At 44.6% G+C, this 23,480-nt stretch overlaps 1 protein-coding gene across 2 annotated transcripts in view; it reads left to right on the forward strand.

The window, feature by feature from the left end:
• The first annotated feature begins 13,460 nt into the window (after positions 1 to 13,460).
• The window catches only part of sncaip (synuclein, alpha interacting protein), a 161,863-nt gene continuing 151,843 nt past the window's right edge, over positions 13,461 to 23,480 (forward strand). For both annotated transcript variants that reach the window (XM_068029914.1, XM_068029913.1), the window contains exon 1: positions 13,461 to 13,577. The gene's annotated coding sequence lies outside the window, so the exon portion shown is untranslated. The remainder of the gene's footprint in view (positions 13,578 to 23,480) is intronic.

Consider the following 23,480-nt stretch of genomic DNA (forward strand, 5'->3'; position numbering starts at 1 on the left):
CCTCAACTTTTTACGATTTATATAAATGACTTGGATGATAGGACCGAAGGTACAGTTACTAAATTGTGAAGAGGACATAAGGAGGCTACAAAGCGATATAGATAGGTTAAGTGAGTGGGTAAGGATCTGGCAAATGGAGTATAATGTGGGAAAATGTGAAATTGCCCATTTTGGCAGGAAGGATAAAAAAGAAGCATATTAACTAAATGGTGAAATATTGCAGAGCTCTGAAATGCAAAGGGATCTGGGTGTCCTAGTGCATGAATCGCAAAAGGTTAGTATGCAGGTTCAGCAAGTAATTAGGATAGCTAATAGAATGTTATCATTTATTGTGAGGGGAATTGAATTAAAAAGTAGGGAGGTTATGCTTCAGTTACACAGACCACATCTGGAGTACTGTGTACAGTACTGGTCTCCTTATTTAAAGAAGGATGTAAATGCGTTGGAGGCAGTACAGAGAAGGTTTACTAGACTAATCCCTGGAATGGATGGGTTGTCTTATGAGGAAAGGTTGGATAGGCTAGGCTTGTATCCGCTAGAGTTTAGAAGAGTAAGAGGTGACTTGATTGAAACATATAAGATCCTGAGTGGATGTGGAAAGGATGTTGCCCCTTGTGAGAGAATCGAGAACAAGGGGTCACTATTTAAAAATAATGGGTCGCCCATTTAAGACAGAGATGAGGAGAATTTTTTTTCTCTAAGAGGGTCATGAGTCTCAGAAGGCAGTGAAAGCAGAGTCTTTAAATATTTTTATGGCAGAGATAGATAGATTCTTGATAAGCAAGAGGGTGAAAGGTTATCGGGGGTAGTCAGGAATGTGGAGTTGGGGTTACAATCAGATTAGCCATGATCTTATTGAATGGCGGAGCAGGCTCGAGGGGCTGAGAGGCCTACATCTGCTCCTAATTCATATGTTCTTGAGCTCTTATGTTCCCCTATTGGTTTGAATCTGCACTGACTTTCAGAGAGGCTTTCTTCAGCCATTGTTGAACAAGTCTATTTGGAAGCACACTGGCCAAAATTTTGCCTGCAATGGAGAGTAAGGTGATGCCTCAGTATTTTGAACAGTTAATTTCTCTCCCTTGTTTTTGTAGAGGAGATAGACACTGCATCTCGACGGTCCTGAGTGACTGACTCTTTCTCCCAACATGCTGACAACAGATCTGTTAGCCGATCAAGGATCACATCTCCTCTCTGTTTATGGACCTCAGCTGGAATCCCATCTATTCCGGGGGCTTTGTGTGATTTTATTTGTACTATAGTGATGTTGGGAGCTGGAGTGGATGCAATTTGCATAATCAGGGCATTTACATTTGAAAATAGCTTCACGTGAGCAATGCAGTGGAGGTACAGGATCGGGACCCGGGAATTATCTGGGCGCGGGTTCCCAACTCTGGCTTGAAAATCAAGCCCTTGATTGCATTACGGGTTGGTGGTTCATCAAGATCAGACTTCACTTTCCTCTGGGAGATCTTTGCCATGGACATCTCTTGCACCATCCACTGGTCACCAAATAGGCTCTCAAAGTGTTCTGACGATCAGTGCAAGATGGATTCTATATCTATGAGCAGGGTTGTGCCATCTGAAGATTTTATAGTGCCTGCACCTGATGGGATGGTCCATCTACAGCATCAAGGCTTTGTAGAAGGATCATATATCCCATAGCTGCATAAATTTGCATCCTCTTAGCGAGCGCTGACGACCAGTTGTTTTGGATGAATTGGAGGTTGATTTGCAGAGTGCTGCAGGTTTCCCTATGTGCAGCTTTTGTAGCCTGATCCTCAGGGCATGCAAATAATCTATTGTGGCAGGTATGTTTCTTTTGAAGAAGCTCTTGGATTTTCATTTCATTTTCATCAGGTTCTTCTGGTTGAGAAGCCAACCACTTCTGCAGTTGTTTCTTGTAGGACGGATTTCAACTGTTCCCAGTGCTCTGCTGGGTTAATATCACTGACCGGAGTTGGGCCACTGTGGAGGCTGTGTTCAAGCTTGCTCTGGAAAACTGCCTTTTGCGTCTGGTGGATAGAGTCCACGGACTTGTAGTTTCTTTGTTTGTGGACCTTTCTTTTTGGGTGATGGTTTGATTCTGAAGGCAACATTAGCTTGATCAGTGGATTATTGGCAGCACCCCACCTCCCAAGCTGTAGCCACTGGGGAAACACTTTGAAATAGGAGTAGAATAGGTCGAATGGCATAGAGGAGCAAAAGAATTGTACTAGGATGATTTTATTTCAATGTGAAGAGGAGGAAAAACCTGTAAAACACATAATGTGCATGATGTGAACTAAATAGTTTTTATTTGTTTGACTTTGTTGTTGATCTTCACCTTTGTAGCTATGTAGGAGGAAGACCAATTAGGTAGTAGAGTTGGGGAACATTCAGAAGGTGGGTGGAAAGAGTGAGGAAGGTGAGGGGACTGTTGCTGTGCTGGGGGAGGGTTTACTTAGGAGATTCTCTCCTCAATAATTTGTTGCCTTAGACCTCTGGCAGCACTGCTTGATTTTCTTCATCATCTTCTTCCTCATCCGCTTCTTCACCTTGGTCCTGCACTTCATCCTCCTGTGGCAGCTGCAAGGGTTCCAAATGGCAAAGTTGTGTAGCATGCAGCAAACCACTACAAAATCTGGAAACTCTTGGGGCTATACTCCAGGACTTGACCCAATCAATCCAAGCACTGGAACCTTTGTTTGAAGATGTTCTGTGAGAGCTCTGGTTTGAGTATGCCTCTTATTGTTTAGGTGTTCCACCTCTGTGCCCAGGTTCCTGAGAAGAGTCATGAGCCAGGTGTGGAGGGGATAGCCCCTCTCTCAAGGAGCCAAGCTGATACCCACTGATCTGGGTCAGGGATCAAGGTCTGGTGCAGTATGACTACAGCCAGGTTACTGGGACCACTGTTTCTTGGAGCTACTTCCAGTTTGCCAGCAGTGCAGCAAAAACCCCATTTACACACTGTGCTTCTGATGAAGTAATGCGGTGAAGCAGGAGAAACTCCAATGAATTTCCTGCTATTTGTGTGGTGGTCCACTGCTAGCTCAGACATAGATTCTGTTGCAATGTTTCTTTTGGGTGGGAATTGGGAGGGTACCTTTAGGAATGAATCTCACTCCAAAAATTTGGTTTCTGAAAATTCTTTAGTATGATTAATTAGACCCTTTCTAATTCTTAAAATGTGGTAAATATTTACTGTTGACTTTTTTTCCCTACATGAACTGCTTCATATCAGAGGAATTCTCAGTCAATTTTTCTGACTATAGGCAGATGTTTCAGGTGTCTTTAATAAAATTTGCAATTGCATTGAACTGAATCTGGTTGTGTAACCTGACCATGCAACTGTTCTGTGTTTTATGTGAGGTCATATTCTATCCCAAGAAATAAGAAAGAATTTGTTCTCACATGGTAGTATTTATTGTCCATTCCTAATTGGGCATTAAGAAACAGACACATAGTGTGACACAGGAGCCACATGTCGGCCAGACTGTAAAGGTGACTTGAGGGCTTTGAATAGTACTGCAGGATCTTTTACATTCACCTGAGCAGGCAGGTGAAGTCTTGGTGACTCACCCAAAAGACAGCACATTGACAATGCAACATTTACCTCAGAATGGCTCTGAATTATCAGCCTAATTTATCTGTTCATGTTCTGAAATAACAACAACAACTTGTATTTCTATAGTGCTTTCTGCACATACAGAAAAATGTCTCAAATTATTTAACTTTAGAAGGATAGAACAGTGGATGCCGAACAGAATGAATAGAAAAGACTAAGGTGAGGAACCTAAACATGGAGTCAAAGAGAAGAGTTTTGAGAGGGTTTTTAAAAGCAAGGAGGTAGGTAGTAATGCAGAGGAAAGTGACAGAGAGTTCCATAGGACTGGAGCCTATTGGCTGAATGAGCAGCCGTCAATAGCAAGGTACAGTAGCAGGCAATAGGGAGAAGTGCAATTTTGAAGAGCAAAGGATGAATTTGGGAATGTAAGGCAGATAGGTGAGACCACATGGGGGAATGAGAATTTTGAACATGTTGAGATATGAGAAGCCAGGGTCTTTACAGCATGGGATACAGTGCAAGTGAGGATGCAGGCATAGCATTTTAAATGAATTGAATAAAGGTTCAGGCAGGGAGATTGGCTAGATAAGCAATTGAGATTTCAAGCCATAGGGTTAAGGTGTGGACTGGAACTACAGTGAAGTGAAAGTAGAGGGAGCAGCTGTGATAATCTTGCAGAGGTAAAGATAATAGTCTGAGTAATGGAACAGATTTGGGAGAAGAACTGAGTGCAGGGCCCAGCAGTACACTGAGAACATTGCTTGACCAATGCATTTAATCCATTAGAAAATTTATAATTGTAATGATTTTAATTTTAGAAGTCTCAAATTTTTAAGTTTAAAACTCCTTCAGTTCAGAACTGACAATTGCTTTACATTTCGCACAGTATTTATTGGTACTATTGATATCCAATTATCTTCCTACACATTAAGCCCCATAATTTCAATTAATTGATTTCAAATTGTTCATGAATTACTTGCAATTATAATTTGCCTGTAACAGCAATGATACTGTTTTAAAATTAATCTGACTCTAATTTTCATTGCAATTTTGCTTGTCTTTTATTAATTTAGCAATTAATAAGATTATTACTTTAGTTGAATTATTCATTTCGAACTATATTGTATTAAATCTACATGTTTCAGTCATCTGGTCTGCCAAACTGTATGTAGTAAAATAAAATCTGATTTACTCCGTGCTTTCATGATTTATATTTAGTTTATTTTGTTGCATTCACCACTATGAAATCCAGACTAATTGGTCATGTATCTCAGTTGCTATCTGTAGGAATTTCATGTGTACAAATAGTCTGCCAAGTTTACCAACATAACAATAGTGACTACATTTTACAAAATAATCAATTAGATGTGAAATGTTTTGGGACATCTTGAGAGAGGTGATAAGGCACTATATAAATCCGTAACATTATCTCCCTCCGCTCTTACCTCAATCCATCTGCTGCTGAAATACTCATGCACGCCTTTGTCACTTCCAGACTCGTCTATTCCAAGGCTGTCCAGGTCATCCTCTCATCCACACCATAAATTTCATCTGATCCAAAACTTTGCCACGAACATCCTTTTCTATAGCCGGTCCTGCTCTGAACTTAATGATTTATACTGGCTCCCAGATTCCCAACCAATATTTGCTCTAATTTTTTTTGTTGTGTGTGGCCTGTTCATTTCAATGTGTGGTACCCGGGATAAGTTGTGAGTAGCCTGCACAGTACTTTCCAAGTTAAACACCTTTGATAGATCATTGCTCCCAACATCTCAAATTTAGAATTGTCTTCCTTGTATTAACTCTCTCCAAGGCCTCGCCCCTCACTATCTCTGCAACATCCTCCAATGCTACAATTCTCCTTTCTCTCTTCATTTTTCTGACTCCAGTCTTTTGTGCATCTCCATTTCCCTTCGGCTCGCCATTTGTGACTTTGCCTTCAGCCATCTATGCCACATGGGCTGGAATCCTTTCTGGAATCAATAGACTGGTCAGGTGGGCAGAGAAGCGGCAAATAGATTTCAATCTGGAAAAGTGTGGAGTAATGCATTTGGGAAGGACAAACAAGGCAAAGGAACATACAATAAATGGTATGATTCAGAGAAGTATAGAGGTACAGAGTGACCTTGGAGTGTAAGTCCACAGATCCCTGAAGGTAGCAGGACAGGCAGATAAGGTGGTCAAGAAGGCAAAGAAGATACTTTCCTTTATTGCCTGAGGCCTAGAGTATAACAGCAGGGAGGTTATGTTAGAACTATGCAAAACACTAGTTGGACTGCAGCTGGAGTATTGCATACAGTTCTGGTTACTGCATTACAGGAAGGATGTGATCACACTAAAGAGGGTGCAGAAGAGATTCATGAGAATGTTGATAGGAATGGAGAATTTTAGCCATGAGAAAAGATTGGATAGACTATGTTTGTCTTCCCTGGAACAGAGGATGCAAAGGGGAGATTTAATTTAGGTGCATAAAATTACGAGAGGCTTAAATAGACTGGATAGGAAGGACCAATTTCCATTAACAAAGAAGTCAATAACCAGGGGGCGAAGATTTAAAGTAATTGATAGAAGGGTTAGAGGGGAGTTGAGGAGTAATTTTTTTACCCAGAGGGTGGTGGGGATCTGGAGCTCTGCCTGAAAGGGTGGTACAGGCAGAAACCCTCACACTGCATTCAAAAACACTTAGAAATGCACTTGAGGCTCCACAACCAACAGGGTTACCGACCAAGAGCTGGAAGTGGGATTAGACTGGTTAGCTCTTTTTGACCAGCTCGGACACAATGGGCTGAATGGCCTCCTTCTGTGCTGTAAATGTTTCAATGTTTAATGTAACTTCCCTCCTTTTGACTTCTGTCCCTCAAGAAATTAACCTCAGTAATTTGTCTGCTATTTTCATGGCCTTGTTAACTTTTATCGCTACTTTTAGTGATTTGCATATCTGTACCCCTTGGTCCCTCCACTCCTCTACCCCATTTAGACACGTTTTTCCAAAGAGTGCATGGTCTCCTTATTCTTCTGATCAAAATGTACCACCTCACAAGAATCTGTATTGAAGTGAATTTGCCAACTCGCTTCTTCAAAATCCATTGGTTTGACCAAGCTCTTCCAAATATTCCTTTGGTTTGGCACCCATTTTCTAGATTACACCTCTGTGAAGTGTTTTGAGAAATTGTTCAATGTTAAAGGTGTATAAAGATGTAATATAAATGCCTATTGTTGTCATCTTTGTCATCATCATTATCATTGTTGTTAAACATTAGGCTATATACATCCGATTTTATTAATGTGAGGTAAATAAAGAAATAAATTCCATTTAGTTTGACGTCGCGACTGATTTATAATTTTCATTGAACAAACGATGGAAACTTGAAATTTTAGTGAGGAAACACTAGTAAAAATCCCAGAACCTCATGTAATAAAAACAAAATTTGACTTACTCGGTCATTAAAGCCAATGTCTCTAATTGCAAACAGAATGCAATCTCCTAAGCACAACTAAAAGTCTTAGAAGTCCATGTAATAAAAATATAATTTGATCTATTCAGTTACCATAAATCAGCAGCCCTAGGCAGGATTTGCAGTTCCAGAGAGAAAACACTGAAGTGCATACACAGCTAAAAAGAAGAAAATGCCATTCTTTTATTATTACCTCAGCATTCACAATCTAACTATAAATACTATTATTCATCATACTCTGACACTATCTTAGGTAACGCTTTTCAATGTACAAAGTCAAAGAGAAAGAACACTTTTCTTAAAGTCAAAAGAATTCTCTTGTAACTATCCGAAAATGATTGTATTTCTCTTTAAGAATTCTTTTTTGTGATCAATAGATTTAAAACATATCATTACAAAGTTATCTGCGTGATGAAATATATTTGGTATCTAAATATACATACACAGATTTGATAGAGGTGTTCAAAATCATGAAAGGTTTTGAAAGAGTAAATAAGAAGAAACTGTTTCCAGTGGTAGATGGGCAATTAACCAGAGGATAGGGATGTAAGGTGTTTGGTAAAAGAACCAGAGGTGACATGATGGAACATTTTTTTTTTAACAGCAGGCTGTTGTGTTCTAGAATGCACTGCCTGAAAGGGTGGTGGAAGCAGATTCAATAATAACTTTCAAAAGAGAATTGGATAAATACTTAAAGAGAAGGATTACAGGGTTACAAGGAAAGAGCAGTGGAATAAGACTAATTGGAAATCTCTACAAGAGATGGCACAGTCATGATGGGTGGAATGGCCTCATTTTGTGCTGTATTATTCTATGGTTTTATTATCTAGTACATGCCTAAAATTTGGTTTGTAACATTTTGTTCACAGAAACTAAAAGGAATACTCTGGGATAAGGTTCAACAATAATTTCTCTCAAGTCTGCATCTGAAAAATACACTGGAATTGTATTTTAATACATTTTTAATAAATAGTCGTTTAGTGGTACAGAACTTGAGTATTGCTGAAAATAGAGACATGTTGTCAAAGCTTTTCGTCTTGCACTCATTGGGACAATCGCAAGAATAACCAATGTAAGGGAAAACAACAACTTATACTGCATGAGAAGAGAGTGCTCATTGGTTGGCAAGTGAACTCTGATTGGTAGAAGCATTGCCATGGAGAATGCACCATTTTACAGTGACTGACAGTTTGAAATTTAAACCAGGCAGCTTGACTCTGATTGGTCAAGGCATTGCCCTGAGGAATGAACCAGAAAATGGCTGTCACTTATTTTGTTCAGCTGAAACAGGCGCAATGTTTGTACATATTCTTTCTGTCTGCAAAGAACAGGGCCCTGTGTATTAATATATATAGCTTCCAGTATGCACAAATGCGCCACGCTGTGAGCCCTACTGACTATCTTAAATTGGGTGTCAGCGTAGTTCTTAGCACAGGGTGGATTATTTAGCAAATGTTGTTCAATCGCGGAATCACATCTATTGTTGGACACTGTGTTTTGCAAGCATGGGCTGGTTGGGTACAGGCCACACCTTGCCCATTGCCAACAGCGGAAGGGACATGTTGTTTGATGTGATCCGCCAGTCTTTGGGACATACGGCCTATATACCTAGCATCACACTGGCATTGAAATTCATATATCACATTACTCATTTGTGTGATAGGCAGGATGTCTTTTTGGCTAGAAGGCAGCATCCTGTTAGTGGCGAACACCACATGTGTTGCTACTGCATTGTAGCAGCGTGAAACAGCTAGCTTTACCTGTTGCTCAAATGTTTGGGATACATTGCCCTTCCAGGACAATTTGCAGTAGACTGGGCACTTTTCAGAGCCGAAAAAGATGGCCTTAGGCCCATTCATAAGTCTGCGTGATATACAGTGAGAAATGAAGGGTAATGTATCTGGGGTCGAGAAACTGATGTCGGGACCATTTCTGGGTCCCGACCCCACCTTGGGGGTTGGGGGGGGGGGGGGGGGGTGGTGGTGGTGCGGAGGAACTAGTCACAGTTTGTGATTTTTACGGAGGCATCCAACTAGTGGCCACAGGTGCATGATGGAGGTGGGACTTTGCAAGTGTGGGCCCCATTTAAAGGCATCACGGCAGCCATTATTGTGGCTGCCATTTGAAAGAAAAAATGCAAGCACCAGGGAGTCTGTTAGGAGCTCACAGAACAGCAGTCTTGCTTGTACTGTGTCTTTATTGAACTCTCTTCTGTTGGATTTACAACCTCAGCGCTTCTGCACATACTGATCACTTTCCTGAGAAGTTTCTCTTCTCTCAGTAGACGTACTCTCACACAGGGATCTCTTATGCCTAATACAATCCTATCTTTAATTAGATCATCTTTTAGTTGCGCAAATTCACAGGATTCTGCGAGCTGTGTTAATTCAATCACATATTGATCAATGGACTCTTTTTCACCTTGGGCCCCAATATTGAACACATACTGTTCATAAGTTACGTTCACTTGGGGTTCGAAGCGTGCCTTCAAGGAGTTCAAAATTTCTGCTGTCCATTTCTTTTGTTCTTCGGAGAGATTTAAGGTGGAATACATTTTCTAACAGTCTCACCCCAACAGTTATGCAAGTATAGCTACTTATAGCTTCTCTGGTTTGTTAATTAAATCTGTCACAATTTTGTAATTTTGCCATTGCGAGTGGAAAAACTGCCAGTTCTGCTTCTTATCACCTGTCATTCTCGATCGGCGCTGGGAGAGGAAGGTTTTCAGCCATTGTGTCTTATCCAGTGCTTTCAGCACTTTTTTGTTCCTTTTCAGTGGCTTTTAGCAGCTTTCAGCAGTTCTGAACATTCCTGCATTCCTCTTTTAGTAGCTGGGCTTCTATACAGCTCCTCAACACACAACCTCAGCTCTACTCTGACACCATGTTACGAGCTGACAGGCCAACAGTCTTGCTTGTACTATCTTTATTGAACTCTCTTCTGATGGATGCCTGCAGTGAGTGCCTCATAGTAGAGGTCACATGATTACGGCAAGCCAGGAGGCACATTAGTACAGTATTGCATTTCTCTCCCAAACAAAGTCAGGAGGAGAGGCAGAGGCCTAGCACCCAGAGCAGGGCTACCCTTTTCTTCTCCAATGCTGACCTCAAGGTCCTCCTGGAGGCTGTGAGGGAGAGGAGGGAGGTCCTCTTTCCAGAGGGTGGAAGGAGAAGGCCACCCAGCCAAAAAATGCTGGCATGGATTGAGGTGATTGAGGCCGTCAACAGAAGAGTGTTCAGTAGGAACTGGGTCCAATGCCTTAAAAGGTTCAATGACCTTCTTTGCTCTGGAAAATTGAGTGCAACGCCAGACTGTCATGACAGGCCTCTGGGTATTCAACCTCCAGCAGACACAACAGTTGAGGAGCCTCAGGGCACATGCTGCTCCTGAACATGTGAGTAATGTGTGCCCAGGGTACTACTGACCCCTCAGCAAGTCTCAGAGCCCTGGTGCTGTTGAGGACTTGACAGTACTGATACATGCAGCTTCTTATGTCAATGAGCTGCTGGCATTAGTCAGAAAAGCCAGCAGTGACTTATCTCTCTCTCTTTTATCCTTGCGGGAAAAATAGGGCACACAATGCCACAGAAAGGGCTTGGATAGAAGGAGAAGTGCCCTGTCTCCACATCGTGACTGCCAAGGAGGAAGGAGCTATGGAAATTGCCAGGGTGGCCCCACAGGAGCAAGTCGGAGAAGAGAAGGGCATACCTGGTGGAGAAGGTGAAAAGATATTGCAATCTGTAAATGAAATGGGTGGAGTGAACTTCCCGTCCTACAGCATGCCAAAGACTCATCTGTATTCGGAAGCCTCAGCATTGCAGAGGCTCCTGCTGTCAAAGGCTAATTCTCATGATCTCATCTTGTGTCTCCCACAGGTTCTGACATGGAGTGGGAACACTTGAGTCCTGTCACTGCACCAGGACCCTTACGATAAACCGAGACAGCACAGCCAGCACCGTCACAACTTACAAGCGTATCCTCCAACAGCGCAGATACACTCACATCGGTGGCATGCTTGGATACGGTGGTGAACAGCATGGCACTGGTGAGCAGGAGGAGGTGGGAGAGAGGCAGAGGCAGCTGTGGGCAGTCCTCTTTGGAGGCTGGGGGACCGACACAGACATGCTCAGCTGGGCACAGATGCAGGGCTTCTGGAGTCACAGGAAAGGAGGCTCTACTTAGATCAGCAACAACAGATGTATACCTAAATGTCACAGTTCCCTGAGGCAGTGCGGTGTCATAGGCCGAGGATAGAGGAGTCCATTCAGCTCATGTGCGAAACCATGGTTCAGGGCTTTGAACGCATGAGGTCCTCCATTGAGTGAGTGGCGAACCTCATGGAGAGCCATATGTGGCTGAACGGATGCAGGAACAGTGCGCTGATATGCACAGAATTCATGCACGCTCTCTAGCATTGACCGGTCAGTGGTTGGAGTAGATGCCAGTTGTGTCCCAACTGGTGCTCCCCACAGCCATCTGGAGCACCATCCAAGGCCTGAGGAAGTCACCAAAGAGGATGAGGGTGCCACTCCTCACAGGGTGCCATCATCTTCATTGGCCCCTTGGCCCCTCCGACTGAGGAGGGCCCTGAGATAGAGGCTGCCCTGTATTGATGCTGATGCAGCAGCCTCTGCAGCTGCCTCCACCATTGACCAGAAACTAAACTAGACCAGCCATATATAAACTATGGCTAAATTGCAAATCCTTCACTGTCGCTGGGTCAAAATCCTGGAACTCCCTTCCTAACAGCACTGTTGGTGTACCTACACCCCGAGAACTGCAGTAGTTCAAGAAGGCAGCTCACCACCACCTTCTCAAGGACAATTCGGGATGGGCAATAAATGCTGGCCTAGCCAACGGTGCCCACATCCCATGAACGAATAAATAAAGAGCAGGTCAGAGGCTGGGATTTCTGTGGTAACTCATCTCCTGACTCCCCAAATCCTGTCCACCAGCTACAAGGCACAAGACAGAAGTGTGATGGAATACTCTCCACTCGCCTGGATGAATGCAGCTCCAACAACACTCAAGAAGCTTGATACAATCTAAGACAAAGCAGCGCATTTGATTGGCACCCCATCCACCACCTTAAAGATTCATTCCGTCCACCATCGCACAGTGGCAGCAGTGTATACCATCTACAAGCTGCACTCCAGCAACTTGCCAAGGCTCCTTCGACAGCACCTTCCAAACCCACGACCTCTACCACCTAGAAGGACAAGGGCAGCAGATGCATGGGAACACCACTACCACCTGCAAGTTTCCTTCCGAGTTCCTTACCTTGCAGATTTGGAACAACATCACCGTTCCTTCACTGTCCCTGGATCAAAATTGTGGAACTCCCTCCCTGTCAAGTACTGTGGGAGAACACACACCACATGGACTGTAGCTGCTCAACAAAGCAACTCACCACCGTCTTCTGAAAGGGTAAATGGGGATGTGCATAAATATTGGCCTTGTCAGGGACGCTCACATCCCAAGAACAAATAAATAAAAAAATGCTTGCTAACAGGATTAATTGGCCTAATTTCCAAATCAGGTGGGTTGGCGAGGCCCGCCTTTTCCCATCCTGAGGAAAGTCGCTGGTAGCAGGAATGACAATGTAAAACTGCACACTGGCTGGCGGTGCGAAGTAGTGCCTGCCCCCATTGGGACCTAAAAATCCTGCCTCATAATTGAGCTCTTTAGAAACCTGAAATGAGAAAAAATGCATTGTTTGAACTTTTGTGGCGTCAAATATGAAATCAAGTTTGTCTAAAGTTTATAGATTGAGAAGTTAGACTGCTGCAAACATTCTGCTTTGGCACTCGGGCAAGGCCAAAGATTGGCTCGCATTTGGGTGGGGCTGGTGCAAGGGTAGGGGTACCTGCTTAGGGTAGGGCAGGAGCGGGGCTGACCCTCTGTGGGGGTTGCCCTCGGGATTGTGCGGGGGGGGGGGCTGGTCTTTGGGGTGCAGTTGGGGCAGGTCTGGCCCTTGGGGTGGGGTGGAGGGTCTGGGCTTGGCCCTCAAGGCAGGACTCGAGCTCGGGACCTGGGTGGCAAGTGGAACTGGGAGACGTGGGGGGGGGGGGGGGGGAGGGTAGCTCTTACAGTCATTAGCTCACCTAAAGTGGTGAGGATGTAACGTTAACTCTGTTTCTCCTTCCATAGATGATGCCAGAACTGTTGAGTATTTCCAGCACTTTCTGTTTTTATTAAGGATTTGACCTCATTCTGGAGGTCATACAGAAAGGACCTTTTTGATATTGGAACACAGGTTGCAGTTCTTCCCCTTTATTGTTGGAACTGTTTACCGTTATAAACCGGAGAGGTAATCCGCTCAACCTAACTTCAAACAAAGGAGCGGGGCGGGACCTGTCCCCCTGTTCTGCTCGCTCATTGTGTGGCCATTGGCTCGCGGGTGACTAACTCGGCCAATGGTTGGCTGGGCTGCCTGTCAGTCACCCGCGGCTTGGGGATTAGGTTGAGGCGGAGAGTGTTGTGTTGGGAAGGTGAAGTGTTGAGAGTGTGAACGGACATTTGTGAATAACCTCTTATTCAGTCAGGTTCTGAAGGCTTTGTCAAGGTTTGAAACGGTGAGTGACTGGGAGTGGGGAGTAGGGAGGGTCCAGTCCGGTTAGTAAGCTGCCCTCGGCTCTGTGCTTGTCGGGGTGTTGGCGATGCGTCGGGAGCTCAGCATTCCAGAGGCGAGGCGAGGTCGATGCCCCGCGCCGTTACTCCGAACCCGGGCCGCACCGAGATGGGAGGTAGAGGGTGAAACCGCGCTGGCAAACCGCAAGCCGGGTTGGCTCTGCGAGGATTGGAAATCTCTCCAGTTTGCCCTTTGGCTTCACCTGGCGGCTGGAATCACTGCTGTGCAGAAAGCGACGGACTGGTATTTTGACGTTTTTGACATTATTGCTCGCCGATGTTGGTAACCCTGCTTTTGTGTAGCATGTGTTGGGTTTGACCTAGTAACAATGCAAGAAAGGCTTGCACTTTTACATACTAGTTATTATCTTCATGACACCCCGAAACTTTACAGTCAACGAATTAATGATTTGTATAAAGGGGCTAAAAGCATCCAAATTTGCAAACAATACTAAAATTAGGCATAGTAAGTAATTCTGAGAACCAAAGGATGTTGATGTGGTAGAATGGGCAAAGACATAGAGCAATATCCAATAAATTTGAGGGAGTACAATGTAATATCAGCTATACTTTGGGGAAAGCCAGGTGATTTTTTTTAATAGGAAGTAAGGGACCTTGGAGTGAATGTCCACTGATCCCTGAAGGTAGCAGGATGGGTCAATAAGGTAGTTAAGAAGGCATATGGAATCCTTTCCTTTATTAGCTGAGGTATAGAATATAAGAGAGGGAGGTTATGCTGGAACTGTATAAGTCATTGGTTAGGCCACAGCTTGAGTACTGTGTGTAGTTCTGCTCACCTCATTACAGAAAGGATGTAATTGCACTAGAGAGGGTACAGAGGAAATTTACAAGGATGTTCTTGGGACTGGAAGAATGCAGCTATGAGGAAAAATTGGATAGGCTGGAGTTGTTCTCCTTGGAACAGAGAAGGCTGAGAGGAGATGTGGCTGAAATGTACAAAATTTTGAGGGACGAATAGAGTGGAGGTGAAGGGTCTATTCACCTTGGCAGAGAGGTTAGTGACTTGGCATAGAATTAAAGTGATTGGTTGAAAAATTAGAGGGGAGTTGAGGAAAATCTTTTTCACCCAAGGGTGAAAAGGTAGTTCAGGCAGCAATCCTTAACTCATTCAAAAGGAATCTGGATATACACCTCAAGTGCCATAATCTGCAGGGCCATGGACCAAATGCTGGAAAGTGGGATTAGAATGAGTGGATTGTTTTTCAGCTGGCACAGACACAATGGGCCAAGTGGCCTCCTTCTGTGCTGTAAACTTTCTATGATTTGAGAGTTCATACTTGCAAGACATTGTGACAAGAAAGACCTGAAGTGAATAAAGCCATATAAATATGATGGAATGCTAGGTTTTATGACATGTACAGTATGAAAATCAAGATTTAATGGTGAACCTATATAAAACTTTAGTAAGATCATAGTTGGGGTAGTGTGTGCGGTTTGGGTTCCACAGATAATGGGATAATAGGAAAAATGATTTTAGTTACAAGGTTAGGTTTTTTATTCTTTCATTGGATGTGGGCATTGCTGGCAAGCGATTTATTGCCCATCCCTAATTGTCCTTGACAACTGAGTGGCTTGCTAGGCCATTTCAGAGGGTAGTTAAGAGTGAACCACATTGCTGTGGGTCTGGAGCCGCATGTAGGCCAGACCAGGTGAGGACAACAGATATCCTTTCTGAATGGACATTGGTGAACCAGATGGGTTGTTACGACAATTGATGGCACTATTACTGAGATTAGCTTTCAATTCCTGATTATCTTGTTAATTAATTGAATTTAAATTCAATCAGCTGCTGTGGTGAGATTCGAACCTATGTCCCCTGGGCATTGGCCTGGTCCTCTGGATTACTAATTTAGTGACATTACTGCTATGCCACCATCTCCCCACTGAAAAGCTGGGGTTGATCTCCTTAGAACAAAAGAGATTGAGGGGAGGTTTAATAGAGGTGTACAAGATTATGTCAGGCTTAGATAAGTTAGACAAGGGAAAATTGTTCCCATTAACTAAAGGTACAAGGACCAGGGGACACAGATTGAAGGTTTTGGATAAGAGATGCAGGGGGAATATGCGAAGAACCTTTTTACGCAGTGGATGGTAATGACTTAGAATTCGCTGCACATTAGGGTGGTGGAAGTGGAGACAATTTATGACTTTGAAAGTATATTGGATGGTCACTTGAAGGAAATAAACTTACAGGGCTACAGGCATCGAGCGGGGTGTGGGACTGACCAGATAGCTCTGCAGAGTGCCCCCATAGACTCTGGGCCAAATGGCCTCTTTCTGTGATGTAGATGACACAATGTTGAGAATCAAGTGCTTGGCACAGATTTGCTAGGATTCTGATGAAGGGTCACTGACCTGAAATGTTAACTCTGCTTCTGTCTCCACAGATGCTGCCAGACCTGCTGAGTATTTCCAACATTTCTTCTTTTTATTTCAGATTTCTATCATCTGCAGTACTTTGCTTTTATTTGCTAGGATTCTGCCTGGTATCAGGAAATGCAAATACAAAAAAAATTGGGAACGGCAGAATACTGTGGATGCAGTACTCAGTAGGCCAGGCAGCATCTGTGAAGAAAGATTCTGAAAGGTCACTGACCTAAAATGTTAACTCTGTTTCTCTCTCTACAGAGATACTGCTTGACCTGCTCAGTATTTCCAGCATATTCTGTTTCTTTGTAGAAGTTGGGATTGTTTTCATTAGAACAGAGGTGATCAAGGGGTGATTTGATTCATCTTTAAAATTATGAATCAATGGGACAGAGGAGATAGAAACTGAATGTTTCCAATGCTTTGAGAGGTGTAGAATGAGGAGAGATAGGCTAAATATACAGACAGCAGGAGAAATTGTTTAGAGAGGGTGTGAGGCTTTGAAATTTGCTTACTGATTGAATCAGTAACCGTGTAAACATTTAATAGGTTGCATATACGTTTTAAAGAAAGGGATATGGGAAGTGGGTGGGCACACAGTTATGGGGACTACTAATTGCATGGACAAAGACATCAACATGGGTCTGTTTATGTTACAATTTCTATGTAATTCCATCTCAAGTACAGGTGTTGATTTCTAGATAAATGCAATATTAAATATGTGCATAGGAAAGTTCTGCCAACAACATAGGTAAAAGACTAGTTAATCTATTTTGGTGGTTGAAGAAAAATGCTGGATAAGGCACATTCTTAAAACAGAATGAATGAATGACTTGCATTTATCCAGTATCTTTCATGACCTTAGGATGTTCCAAGGTGCTTTACAGCCAATGACGTAATTCTAAATGTAGTCACTGTTGTAGTATAGGAAAGTGCAATGGGATCTTTTACATTCACTTAGATGGGGCTACAGTTTACTGTGCCATCCCAAAGGTGGCACTTCTGTCAATGTGCTACTCCTTCAATGCAACCCTGAAACTATAAAATTGATGGATTGGCAATCACAGTAGAGCATGGCTACCCGACCCGAACCCAACCAGACCCGACGACATGTGTCTGGTTTGGGTTGGGTCTCTCTTCCAGGTCCGGTATTCGGGCTTGGGTTGGGTCGGACACAGTGCTACCTTTTGGTCAGGGAGGGAAAAGCTTCAAAATTTGAACAGTCAGGACGTCAAGGTGGGAAACGTGCATTCAGACTCCGCACTAGGCTGCAGTGAGGGATTCCATGAGCACAACCTCATTGATATAATCGACTTCATTCCGGTAGTCGGTTGGGTCGGGCGCGGGAAAAAAAATCAAAGGACGCTGGTTGGGTTCAGGTTAGATGTGGTTCTGTCTGGCTCGGTTCGGGTTTCAATTGCATACCTGAGGAGGCCTTTAAATCACGTTTGTTGGTGTGCTATTTTGCGAGGTGCACTTTTGCATTTGTTATGATGAGTGTAGAGGCACAGTTTTTCGCTCACCATGATTGCAGCCGGCCCAAAAATATGAAATTAAAACAAGAAAAGCTGGAAATACTCAGCAGGTCTGGCAGCATCTGTGGAGAGAGAAGTAGAGTTAACGTTTCAGGTCAGTGACCCTTCTTCAGAATATGGAGTTTTTCTTCAAAAATATGGAGTTTGATTAACGATAAAGGGACATCGCAAGTAGATGTTGGGTGAAACGTTTGCTAAATGGAAATAAGAGCAGAGAAATTTACAAATTCTGATACATAAATATTTAAAAGTGAGAGGACAGGTTGATATGAACAAAAGTCATAGAAGCTTCTATGCAGGGCTATGGACCTAATGCTGGAAGGTGGGATTAGGCTGGGAGGCTCGTTTTTCGGCCGGTGCAGACACGATGGTCCAAGTGGCCTCTTTTCTGTGCTGTAAACTTTCTATGATTCTAAGCATGGTGTTTTGAAATGGAGAACTCAGACTGGACTAAAATTTGGGAGGTGAATGACTGGGATCTTTATGGAAGGAGAGATGGCCACTACTAGGCACTCTCCTTCCAATCAATGAATTAGCGGGCCTTTTGCCACTTCTCTAGGTTGTACTGCTGCCCCTTTCCTGGCAGTCTCTGGGATTGGTGGTAACAGTGGCGACAGGCAGGGTTGCCAGCCCTGTCTCCCAACTGTTAAATTTGGGTGGTACACTTGGGAGTAGTTCATTTTTATAATTTGTTCATGGGGCATAGGCATTGCTGTTAAAATGGGCAATAAATGCTTTCCTTAATTGAGAACGCTCAAGAAGTTCGACACTATCCAGGGTTGGTGGTGAGCGGCTTTCTTGAACTGCTGCTGTCCATGTGGTGGTGGTACACCTACAGTGCTGTTAGGTATGGAGTTCTAGGATTTTGACAAAACAGTGATATATTCCCAAGTCGGGGTGATATGTGACTTGGAGGAGAATTTGCAGGTGGTGGTGGTCCGATGTGACTGCTGCCCTTGTTCTTCTAGGCAGTAGAGGTTGCAAGTTTAGAAGATGCTGTTGAAAAAGCCTTGGCAAGTTGCTGCAGTGCATCTTGTAGATGGTGCACATTGCAGCAATTGTGTGCTGGTGGTAGAGGGAGTGAATGGCACCCCATCCACCACCTTGAACAATCAAGTGGGCTGCTTTGTCCTGGATGGTGTGCAGCTTTTTGAGTGTTGTTAGAGCTGCATTCATCCAGGCAAGTGGAGAGTATTCCATCACACTCCTCTGACTTGTGCCTTTGTAGGTGGTGGAAAGATATTGGGGAGTCAGGAGGTGAATTACTTACCACAGAATTCCCAGCCTCTGTCCTGCTCTTATCGGGACAGTATTTATGTGGCTGGTCCTGTTAAGTTTCTGGTCAATGCTGACTCCCAGGATGTTGATGGTAGGGGATTAAGTGAAGGAAATGTAAAGGGAGATAGTTAGTGGCTCTCTCGCTCGAAATGGTCCTTGCCTGGCACTTGTGTGGTGTGTATGTTACTCGTCCCTTATCAGCTCAAGTCTGAATATTGTACAGGTTTTGCTGCATGCGGGCACATACTGCTTCAATATCTTGAGTTGCGGATGAAATTGAATCCTGCGTGATCATCAGCAAACATCCCCACTTTTGACCTTATGATGGAGGGAAGATCATAGATGAAGCAACAGAAGATGGTTGGGCCTAGGACACTACCTGAAGAAATCCTGTAGCATTGTCCTGGGGCTGAGATGATTGGTTTCCAACACTCATCATCTTCCTTAGTGCTAGGTATGCCTCCAGCATGTGGAGAGTTTTCCGCTGATTCCTGTTGACTTCAATTTTACTCGGGCTTGTTGTGGCCACACATGTTAAATACTTCCTTAGGGCGGAATCTTCCTGGTCTGGGAGGAGTTTGAGACATGCGCATCGGGTTAGTGGCCTGACGCGTTCCTGCATCTTCCCAGAGGCAGGTCAGCAGTGGGTAGCCAATCTGCATAATTAAATGCCCCCATTTGTGGGTTGATGGGCATGTTGCCGGGGATCTTCCCGCAGACAGGCCACCCCCACTGAGGGCCAAGGTTTGCCAGTGACTGGCCTGGGGGGCCTTCGAGGCCTCCTGTTTTAACTCCTCGCCCCCCCCACTCCACCCCGCCCTCAAACTGGAGCCGCAGCCATCAGTGGACTAGTTGTGGCCACTGGTCATCCTGTGGAGAGGTTGCCTGTACAGGAGGGGCCTGGCAGCTGTGGCGACCATTCATTTAATTAGGTTCAGTACCTATTCAGAGGAAGTGTTAAAATAGAGGCACCCTTGCAGCCCCTTCCAGCAGAGGCAACGCCACCTCTGGTGGTGGAGCTGCTGTCCGCCATCATTAATTGGACAGCGGACCTGGAGGCAGCTTCTTAATATGCTGCCTCCAGGAAGATCTCCCCAGGTGGGCACATCAACATCCAGTGTGGGGACGGGACCCGAAAATGGTCCTGACTCTCAAATACTTTTAAAAGACTGAGATGCCGCCCTTAATGTCAAGGGCAGTCGCTCTTGCCTCACCTCTGGAATTCAATGTTTTTGTCCGTACTTGGACCAAGACTGTAATGTAGTCTCAAGGTGAGGGGTCCTGGTGGAACCCAAACTGAATATTGGTGAGCAGTTTATTGGTGAGTAAGTGTTGTTGGTGGCAGCTTCCATCACTTCGTTGATATGAGAATAGACTAATGGAGGTGGTAGTTGACCGGATTGGATTTGACCTGCTTTTTGTGAACAGGACATATCTGGGCAATTTTGTCGGGTAGATGCCAGTATTGTACTAGAACACTGGAGCACAGTTCTGGAGTACAAGTGTTCAGCACTACAGCCAAAATGCTGTTGGGGTCCATAGCCTTTGCTGTATCCAGTGCACTCAGCCACTTTATCACATGGAGTGAATTGAATTGATTGAAGATTGGCATCTATGATGCCAGAGACCTCAGACGTCCAATCTGGATCATCCACCCAGCACTTTTGCCTGAAGATGGTTGCAAATGCTTTAACCTTGTGTTTTACACTTGTGTGCTGGGCTCTACCATTGCTGAGGATGGGAATGTTCATGGACTTGTAAGATTTAGGTGCGGGAGTCACAGATTACCCAAAATAGGCGAGAACTGAAGTGATTTTAAAGGAGTTTATTAAGAAGCAACAGTTTGGATATGATGCATAAGCTAAATAGACAGGAAAAGTATACGACTCTGACAAATGAGAGTGCTGAAAGTATAGCAGGCTTGGCACTCTTGATTATTTCAGGGGTAATGCCGTCCTACCCAGGGGGGTACCCTTTTCCACTGGCTAGAGAATCAATGGCATCACTGAGTTCCGATTTTGTTGACTGTACATCCAGCTCATCCATGACTGGCAGAGACTGGGCTGCATTGAGGGCGGCCTCAGTGACAACATTCTCCCTGGAGTACAGTTCTAGGTAGTGCTGCACCCAGCGGTCCATTTGCTTGCGTTGGTCAGTGATTGTGTCCCCTGATTTTAGATTTGAGGGAGGTGATCTTTTTGATGGTTGGCCCAAAAGCGCTCTTAATGCCATCGTACATTCCTCTGTTTCCGGTGTAGGAGTCCAGCTGCATAGATGTTGCCAGTAGTCATTTGCGCAGCACCTGGCTGTTCTTTGTGCAGCGCTTCTGGCTGCACAAAGTGCTATGGATGTGAACTCGCTGGGGGCTTTCTTGAGTTCAGCAGTGAAGGGGAAGGACGGCATTACCCCTGAAATAATCAAGAGTGCCAAGCCTGCTATACTTTCAGCACTCTACAAACTGCTTTGTCTGTACTGGGATGAGGGAGCAGTACCACAGGACACGCGCAATGCCAATATCATCACCCTCTAAGAACAAGGGTGACCGCGGTGACTGCAACAACTACCGTGGAATGTCCCTGCTCAGCATAGCGGGGAAAGTCTTCACTTGAGTCGCTTTGAACAGGCTCCAGAAGCTGGCTGAGCGTGTCCACCCTGAGGCACAGTGTGACTTTCGAGCAGAGAGAACCACCATTGACATGCTGTTCTCCCTTCGCCAGCTACAGGAGAAATGCCGTGAACAACAGATGTCCCTCTACGTTGCTTTCATAGATCTCACCAAAGCCTTTGACCTCGGCAGCAGACGTGGTCTCTTCAGTCTACTAGAAAAGATCGGATGTTCACCAAAGCTACTAAGTATCATCACCTCGATCCATGAGAATATGAAAGGCACAATTCAGCATAGCGGCGCCTCATCAGACCCCTTTCCTATCCTGAGTGGCGTGAAACAGCGCTGTGTTCTCGCACCTACACTGTTTGGGATCATCTTCTCCCTGCTGCTCTCACATGCATTCAAGTCTTCAGAAGAAGGAATTTTCCTCCACACAAGATCAGGTGGCAGGTTGTTCAATCTTGCCCATCTACGAGCGAAGACCAAAGTACGGAAAGTCCTCATCAGGGAACTCCTCTTTGCTGACGATGCTGCATTAACATCCCACACTGAAGAGTGTCTGCAGAGACTCATCGACAGGATTGCGGCTGCCTGCAACGAATTTGGCCTAACCATCAGCCTCAAGAAAACTAACATCGTGGGACAGGATGTCAAATGCTCCATCCATCAATATCGGCGACCACGCTCTGGAAGTGGTTCAAGAGTTCACCTACCTAGGCTCAACTAACACCTGTAACCTGTCTCTCGATGCAGAAATCAACAAGCGCATGGCAAAGGCTTCCACTGCTATGTCCAGACTGACCGAGAGTGAGGGAAAATGGCGCACTGACATGGAACACAAAAGTCCGAGTATATCAAGCCTGTGTCCTCAGTGCCTTGCTCTACGGCAGCGAGGCCTGGACCACGTATGCCAGCCAAGAGCGACGTCTCAATTCATTCCATCTTCGCTGCCTCCGGAGAATCCTTGGCATCAGGTGGCAGGACCGTATCTCCAACGCAGAAGTCCTTGAGGCGGCCAACATCCCTAGCATATACACCCTACTGAGCCAGCGGCGCTTGAGATGGCTTGGCCGTGTGAGCCGCATGGAAGATGGCAGGATCCCCAAGGGCACATTGTACAGCAAGCTTGTCACTGGTATCAAACCCAACGGCCGTCCATGTCTCCGCTTTAAAGACATCTGCAAACGCGACATGCAGTCCTGTGACATTGATCACAAGTCGTGGGAGTCAGTTGCCTGTGATCACCAGAGCTGGTGGGTAGCCATAAAGCCGGGGCTAAAGTGTGGCGAGTCAAAGAGACTTAGCAGTTGGCAGGAAAAAAGACAAGCGCAAGGAGAGAGCCAACTGTGTAACAGCCCCGACAACCAGTTTTATCTGCAGCGCCTGTGAAGAGTCTGTCACTCTAGAATTGGCCTTTCTAGCCACTCCAAGCACTGCTTCACAAACCACTGACCACCTCCAGGTGCTTACCCATTGTCTCTTGAGACAAGGAGGCCAAAGAAGTAGCAGACCGTGCTGGAACAAAGTCTTTTGTTTACCCAATACACAGCAGAAGTGGTCAAAACAGTTTTAGTCACATGGCTAGCTGGCTGGAGTTTTTTTGAATTTGAACTTCCAAAAGAAAAATAAATCAGAAAGCTGTGTGCTTCTGGTCTGAAGCAGAACTTCCTCTCCTGTCTGCCTGCCCTCATCTCTTTCTCACAGAAATTGAAGACCCACTGACGACACATGAACCCCAAGAGAGAAAAGTCTCTTACAGTGAACAAAGTTTAAGAAGCAAGACTACTTACAAAAGGACTACAGTGAGCTTAAAGCACAGTAAACAAGAAACTCTTCTGATTATTGCCTCAAACCCTTCTCTACTATATTTTCTTCTCTTTTCTGTTCCTATTTGCATATGTGTATCGCGTGTGCATGCTAGCATGGGCACGCCGTATATCCGGAGGCGTTAACCGTATTAGAGTTTACGTTTCAATAAAATTTCATCTTTTAAACCTCAGAATACCTGTGTGAATTGATTTCTTTGGAATGGAAAGCTG

Source organism: Heterodontus francisci, chromosome 4 (assembly GCF_036365525.1).
Source record: "Heterodontus francisci isolate sHetFra1 chromosome 4, sHetFra1.hap1, whole genome shotgun sequence".
NCBI classification, from domain to species: Eukaryota; Metazoa; Chordata; class Chondrichthyes; order Heterodontiformes; family Heterodontidae; genus Heterodontus; species Heterodontus francisci.